Source organism: Tachysurus vachellii, chromosome 4 (assembly GCF_030014155.1).
Source record: "Tachysurus vachellii isolate PV-2020 chromosome 4, HZAU_Pvac_v1, whole genome shotgun sequence".
NCBI lineage: Eukaryota > Metazoa > Chordata > Actinopteri > Siluriformes > Bagridae > Tachysurus > Tachysurus vachellii.
The window spans coordinates 29,982,070-29,990,639 of NC_083463.1; positions in this window are offsets into that span (position 1 = coordinate 29,982,070).

Consider the following 8,570-nt stretch of genomic DNA (forward strand, 5'->3'; position numbering starts at 1 on the left):
CTGGTTACTGTAGCTGACAGGAAGAGAAGCAGTTTGAGAGAGATAGATTCTTTAAGCGGGGAAAATGAGAAGATTAACGTCAGGAATAAAGGAGGATAAAAGGACAGAGGTAGAAGTGAAGAAGTGGAAAGGAGTGAATCGTCTTCCAGTGAACATCAGTAAAACCACACTGGCTCTTGTTGTGCAAAAAACCGGGGAAAAAAACAAATCACTTAAATTTTATTTTCAACAAAATCCGTGACAGACGATGGTTGTTATTCTTTATCTAGCTAGATAATTAGGAGAAAAATAGACTTGAAACTCTTTGAATGGTTTGAGTTTAGATCAGATTCTCTCGCTCCTGCATTCGTACGTTTCGCTAACGTCTGGTCGAGCTCTAGAACGTGACGTAAAAATCAGCAACTTCGCCGTTTAAAGTCGCAAAAAACATAACAGCATCGTTTATACAGTATCTGTATGAACCGTTTGCGATATCAGGATTATAATCTACATAATAAAAGTCACGATGGCTGGGGAATAAATGTGTTACAAAAATAATCAGTGATGAGATGATGTGAGGGGGGGCACGGTGGCTTAGTGGTTAGCACGTTCGCCTCACACCTCCCACCTCCACCTTGTGTGTGTGGAGTTTGCATGTTCTCCCCGTGCCTCGGGGGTTTCCTCCGGGTACTCCGGTTTCCTCCCCCGGTCCAAAGACATGCATGGTAGGTTGATTGGCATCTCTGAAAAATTGTCCATAGTGTGTGATTGTGTGAGTGAATGAGAGTGTGTGTGTGTGCCCTGCGATGGGTTGGCACTCCGTCCAGGGTGTATCCTGCCTTGATGCCCGATGACGTCTGAGATAGGCACAGGCTCCCCGTGACCCGAGGTAGTTCAGATAAGCGGTAGAAGATGAGTGAGTGAGTGAGTGAGTGAGATGATGTGAAGCAGTTAAAAAAAAAAAAAGGAGAGCTTTAAAAAAAAAAACAAGAGTTTTGTTTTTCATGTGACACAGGAATTATCCATATTAATTTAAACAATTTAATATTATTGAATGTGTTTAAATGACATTTAATCTTTAACATGCGTAACACAAGGCCTCATCTGTCTGGATTTTTTTTCCTCTTTTCTTTAGTTTAAGAAGACTAAATGTCTTGAATTGTTACTTAAGTGTATCGTAGAAATGAAATGCTTTCGATCTCGAATACTTTCCCGTGTCAAAGAACTTAAAATGAAAGCTTTGAGAACAAGCGGATTCTGATGAACGTTGCTGGAATAGAAATGTAATCAACATCATCTGACCAATCAGAATCCAGAACTGAGTAGCTGAAGAGCTACAGAGTGAGTAGCTGCTTCTCTGATGTAAAAAACGTCTTGAAGATTAGCGTCAAAGTCGTTAGTCTCAACGATAACGTGTAAGATTCGGAGATTATTCACCTGAGAGAAACCTTAACACTTTTTGGAATAATTCAGTGCATAATCTTTTTTTTTTTCCCTCTGAATTCCATCTGTGTTTCATCTCCAGAGTGGTCGGACTCCACATCTCGCTCTACGGCCCTCGCTCCAATTAGAGAGCATTAGAAAGAGAGAGTGAGTGAGTGCTTCACCTTCACAGAGAGAGAACATCACCATTTATTAAAGCAGGAAGAAATACAGGAGTTCCTGCACGGCTGCAACCTCTCCTTCTCCCCGGGAGACTAAACAGAACATAGATTTAAAAAAAAAAAAAGTGTTTTAAATCACGGCAGCCGTAAATATTAATGCATGCTCTTTGATGTCTACTTCTGCGAGTCCTGCTCTCCCATTAACATTTTAACTCAAACATCACATTTGTCAGAATTAAATTGTGCGTCTGGGCACACACACACACATACACACACACACATACACACACACAAACACATGCACGTGCATGTCCGTCAGCAGTGGAGGAGAAAAAAAGGCCCAATTAGGATTGTTTTTGAACATTGTGAAAGATGAGAAAGAGAGAAAAAGAGACTGAGACAGTGTGAGAGAGAGAGAGAGAGAGAGAGAGAGAGAGAGAGAGAGAGAGAGAGAGAGAGAGAGAGAGAAAGATAGGAAGTTGTTTAGCACCCTCTAGTGGCCTTATGTGGTATAATCCACTCCGAATAATAAATATATTAGACATTTCGCATTAAATGTAATAAAATAGCGATTAACACCAGATTAATAATAATAATAATTGCAGATTATTACGTTTTCTGACAATTATAGTACCAACAAAATGTATTTATTGACTAAATATCACCTCTTATATTCGTTAGCAAGCTTAGTAATAGGATAAAGTGTAAATAAATCATTCACAAACTAAATGAAGTTAAAGATTAGAATCAGAAAAGATTTAAGTTTTATAATTATACTATAAAAAATAAAAGGTAATAAATTGGTTTTTCGTAATAATGTTAATAATAACAGGGAAATGAAGCTTATTTAATATTAGAAAAGCTTGAACAATAAAATTAAATAGGTATTTATATTAATATATTTAACATGACTAAAAAGATTTACTCTGCTCAAGTCTGGAATAAAAAAGTTAACTGCTTAACAATGCAGTTTTTTTTATATAAAAAAATCTGAAAGAATTGTTAATAGTTTTGTAAAATTAAGAAAAAAATGTAAAGTATATTGACTTTTAAGAGGAAGAAAAATTTGCTTCTAAGAGTAAAGTGTCAATAAAACTGTTGTTGTTGTTGTTGTTGTTGTTGTTGTTGTTGTTGATGATGTTGATGGTGGAGGTGGTGTTTTTATTGTTTGCAGTGATGTTATTGGTGGTGGTGATGGTGGTGGTTTTTTATTATTGTCTGCAGCGGTGATGTCATTGTTGTTGTTGGTGGTGGTGGTGTTGTTGTTAGTGGTGGTGGTGATGGTGGTGTTTTTTTATTATTGTTTGCAGCGATGATGTAGTTATTGTTGGTGGTGGTGGTGTTTTTTTATTATTGTTTGCAGCAGTGATGTCATTGTTGTTGTTGTTGGTGGTGGTGGTGGTGATGGTGGTGGTGGTGTCTTGTTGTTAGTGGTGGTGGTGGTGTTTTTTATTTATTGTTTTGCAGTGGTGATGTCATTGTTGTTGTTGTTGTTGTTGTTGTTGTTGTTGTTGTTAGTGGTGGTGGTGGTGATGGTGGTGTTTTTAATTATTGATTGTAGCAATGATGTCATTGTTGTTGGTGGTGGTGGTGAAAGTGGTGTTTTTTTATTATTGTTTGCAGCGATGATGTTGTAGTTGTTGTTGGTGGTGGTGGTGTTTTTTATTATTGTTTGCAGCAGTGATGTCGTTGTTGTTGTTAGTGGTGGTGGTGGTGTTTTTTATTTATTGTTTTGCAGTGGTGATGTCATTGTTGTTGTTGTTGTTGTTAGTGGTGGTGGTGGTGGTGGTGGTGATGGTGGTGTTTTTAATTATTGATTGTAGCAATGATGTCATTGTTGTTGTTGGTGGTGGTGAAAGTGGGTTTTTTTATTATTGTTTGCAGCAGTGATGTCGTTGTTGGTGGTGGTGGTGGTGGTGATTTTTAATGATCGTTTGCAGCGGTGATGTCATTGTTGTTGTTGATGTTGTTGTTGTTGTTAGTGGTGGTGGTGCTGATGGTGGTGGTGGTGTTTTTTAATTATTGATTGTAGCGGTAATGTCATTGTTATTGGTGTAAGTTGGAGTTTGTTGTTGTTATTATTGTATGGATGGCTTTATTAGTGTTGGTGTTTTTGTTGTTATTGTGTTTGTTGGTTGTGGTAGTGGAGCTGGGTTTATTATTATTTTTTAAACCTAGATTTTAACATTTCTGCATGAAAGGGTTAAATAGCAACTGAATGGCACGTATTTAATAAGAACCCTAAAAGGCCACACGGATGAACAAAAAAAATCCTGTCCTCATCAAAGCTATTTAACATTAAGCAAATGTTATAAATGTTATCGTTTAAGAGCGCCGTGCGTTTAAGCGGCGGAGGAACACAAAGGCCCCTGGTGAGTAATAGAAGAGCCATTTATCAGGTGATTAATATGGGTTTAAACGCACAAGGAGACAGAGATGAATTCTGTTAACACGTTTGCCATCTCGATGGCGATAATTGTTCAGCAGCATCTCATTTGTCAAAAAAAGGGGGTTCGAGGAGGGACTCGGAATCGGGACCACGACAAAAGCAGAGGGCTGGAAGAATATTTAGAGATGGAAATGACACCTTTTTATGTTGTTTTATCTTTTTATTTCTAATGAAACTGATGCGGAGTGATTCAGGATGGTATGAATTTCTGTTCAGAGATAAAAGTGTTGTATGCAATGTATTATCTGTACTAGTGTGTGTGTGTGTGTGTGTGTGTGTGTGTTTGAGAGAGAGAGAGAGAGAGAGAGAGAGAGAGAAATCATGGGCGTGTGAGGCGTATAGTGAAGGCACTCTTTGAAGCAGCACGACAGAATAGAGCAGTCTGTCAAATTAAACATAAAGTCAATACAACCCCTAGCACTGCCTCTGACCACACACACACACACACACTCACACACACACACACACAAACTCAATCAAAAGAGCAATCAAATCAAAAGAGATCAAGGACAGAAAATCATAGGGATGGCTAATATTCTTAGCAAGTTCTGTGTGTGTGTGTGTGTGTGTGTGTGTGTGTGTGTGTCTGTTTGTGTGTGTGTGTGTGTGTGTGTTCCGCTTGAAATGTTCTTTTTACTCCATTTACTTTACTGTCTTTTGGTAATCAGAGTTTATTTATGATGGTATTAGGGGACAAGCCTCATAGAAGATGTGCCCCACACACACTCACACACACACGCACACACACACACCTAAATTAACAACAAATATTGTACATATACACATTGAAAACATAATTTTCTCACTTCTGGTATAAGCATTTATATGGTAATGTCCCGAACGAACTACCAGTCCCCGCCCACCAGGCAACCAGTCCCCGCCCACCAGGCAACCAGTCCCCGCCCACCAGGCAACCAGTCCCCACCTACAAAACTAACACGTGCTTTTTGTGAAATCAGCCAAACACATTTTCCCATTGCTGCTATTCCACTCAGAGAAACATGAACTTTTCCCTCTTCCTCATACTCAGTGATCTCGTAATGTCTCAGCAAAAAATGTTTTTCTGACGTTTTTTTTAAACGTTATTCAGAAACTGATGATTTTTGGATATACAAATAAGAAATCTGAACACATCAACGATTTCACAGAGAGTAAGGGATAAAGGACACACCTCCTGTCCATCACATTCACCATGTTGTTTTTGAAACCACACACACACACACACACACACACACACACACGTATACACACTAAGCAAAGCTTTGCTGCTGCGCTGCTCGTCCATCAGTATGCACAGTAAAGCAGCCGTGTGTATAGTCACAGGCTAATCCAAATGAACCCAGTAAATAAGATTCTCCCCAATTACACACACTTACACCACAATGTCCAATCACATCCTCGGCACAAAAGCAAACAAATTCAATTCACTTCCATTCCACTCAAAAGAAATCAACTTCCCGTAATTGCCCTGTGGAGAAAAATAAAGTGTGCAAACTGTATCATTTTTTTTTTTCCTAAGGGGGGGAGATGGGGCTGGTAGGGGAGGGGGGGGGGGCACATTTTTGACTAATGACATTGTAATAAGATGCCTAGCAATAGACTTTGAATAGAAAATATAATTACATGCATTAGTTTGTCTAAGCATTTATAAGATCACAAATCCATCAGATTTTCAGAGCTCATCTGCAGAGCCATTCATCAGTGTCGCGAGCGCTTTACGCGGGCAAAACGTGTTCATTTGTTAGCTGCTTTTCAAGGCGCGAGCCTCACGTTCGCTCAGCGTCCCGCACGGCCGAGTGGAGTTGACAGCTGCGTTATCGAAATGCACACGCTCTTAGAGCTCGCACTTGAGCATGGGAACTTCATCAACAGGAAAAAGGAAAAAGTTTTTTTGTTTTTAGGACCTTGCATATTTTACGAATTATTAGATTTACATTAGATTTGATCTTATTTTCAAACGGCTACTTGAGGATGCGCCCTTTAAGTCTCGTCCGAGAGCTGCCTACTCACTCGGATAGATATGTGTATTGACCCGCCTGTAACAAATAAATAAAAGCTTTAAGAGATCAGAAACATCGATAGGGTGCTCGAATGTGGCCTGGTTGAAACAAATAACGCTCTGCTTTAAAAAAATCTCTGCTTTATTATTTTTCTGTCTAAAGATATGTTGCTCGTTGATGACTGTTGTACTGCAGTGAACATAATAATGAAGCAGTGAGAGTTAAGTGAGGCGGTTCGAGCATCGGGCTGGAGAAAATCATTTGGACAAAAATAAGGGAAGTAAGGGAACATTTTGACTAGCCTGAAAAATTACTGGAAAAAAAAACTATTTAGAGCAACAAGCTAACAAAACAACAGCAACAGTGAAGCATGGTGGTGGGAGCATCGTGTTAGTTTGTGGTTCACAGTGGAGGTTATTATGAAGTCCATGTGAAAGAAGACACTCAGCTTTAAGCTTTATTCCCTAGAATACGAAGGGCAATAGATTTATTAAAAAAAAAGTTCCAGAAAAAATACAAAAAATGTTTTGTAAAAGGAAATGATATCAGCCATGTTTCTGCAGTCTGAGATGCCTCAAGTGTTTGTACTGACTCATATTAGATCAGACTTACATTTTTTTTCTTTATACTGATTGAAAATGTCCCGTAAGTCCATTTCCGTTTGGCCTCCAACGTCTGGTAAGTTTCAAAGCAGTGGGGGTCAAAACTTATGCAAATTTTTACAAACTATTCCGATTTTTCCATCCATCCATTCGCAGTTAAATGTTTTCTCTCACCTCGGGTCACGGGTAGCCTGTGCCTATCTCAGGCGTCATTGGGCATCAAGGCAGGATACACCCTGGACAGAGTGCCAACCCATCGCAGGGCACACACACTCTCATTCACTCATTCACTCACACACTACGGACAATTTTCCAGAGATGCCAATCAACCTACCATGCATGTCTGTGGACCAGGGGAGGAAACCGGAGTACCCGGAGGAAACCCCCGAGGCACGGGGAGAACATGCAAACTCCACATACACAAGGCAGAGGCGGGATTCGAACCCACAACCCTGGAGGTTTGAGGCGAACGTGCTAACCACTAAGCCCCCTAGTTAAGTGTTTTTATGTCCACAAAACATGGAGAAGTTCAAGGGGTAAATACTTATGCAGCACACTATACTTTTAAAGCTAAGACTTTTTTTGGAAGAATTGTTTCTTCATGTCCAGTTTAAGAGCGAGAGCCTGTGAGAGAGACGAACGCTGTTGAGAGAACGGTGTTAGACGTGTTCAGAGAAGCAGTACATTACAGACTCAAGCTAAGCGTCTCTAATTCGCATTAAGAAGCCGACGCACGGAAAACCGAGCTGTTATTGGGTTAGCCGCCACTTAGCGCGGAAGTGCACCTTACCTCGATACATTTGCGTAAAAACACGAGTGTCACCAAAATTAGCCGACATTAGCGGAGATATGGAGCCTTCTTATTGCACAAAGTGTCTTTTTCAATGCGGTTAGCGCAGTAGGTAATGCACCAGAGGTTTCCCGGGTCGCGTATCAACGTGTCAACGAAGCATCGAGCTGGTAAGCTAAAGCCAAGCAGCCATTTTGGATATGATACCAATTGTGGTGAGGGTTAAACATAAAGTACACGAGGAAACTGTAAAGCTGAACATTTTTTCATCCTTATTTTCACTATAGCTGTTATAGCACCACTGAGACAAGACGAGAAAGCAAGAGCGATAAATCGAATGATTATGTGAGGAATGAAAAACTTGGAAATGGTCTGTTGGAGAAAAATAATCAATACAAAGTCATATCGTTGTAGATTAAGAGCATTAATACAGCAGACATAACGTTGGCATACAGTACATGCTTCATAAGTTCATTAAGGTCTTATGAATGAGACAGACCTCCAGAGCTGTCATACTCCTGTATAAATTAGTATTAAAATTAAAATCTCTGATGTCACCCAACAAGATTTGACAAAGAACTTTTTATAAATTGTCTAACGCCGCTTAATAAAAGAGTTATGACATGTTTATGAATGTGTTAACAACCAAATCCACGTCCATTGAGTTTGGACCCAAGCCTTTCATAAAGGCTCTAAGTCTGTTTTATAAAAGCTTAATGTAAGGCTTATGAAGGTCTTATAAAGCCCTTTTTTTTTCAACACTCCAAAAAAAAAGTTTCCCAACCACAGCATTTATTTTTAGCTTTATTATTTTTTTTTTACAGTTTTTTTTTTTATTTTGTTTCTTCAAACTGACCTGAAGAAGTAAATCAAATGCAAAACTTTATAAATGTTTAATAATGGATGCATGAAACTGATATTATTAATATCTTAAAATCTGCTTTTAAACATTTTAAACTTTTTATTTTATTAAAAAAAAGAAGAAGAAGAAAGGAATATCTGAGAAAATTAACGCTAGATATTTTGTTGCTTCATATTAAATTTCTTCCTCTGTTTCGTTTTCATCCAAAGGGCGTGCTAACTTTTGCACTTTAATTTCAGTGGCAAATTTCATCCTGTGTCTCAGTGTCAGTGTTCAGCTTGTCT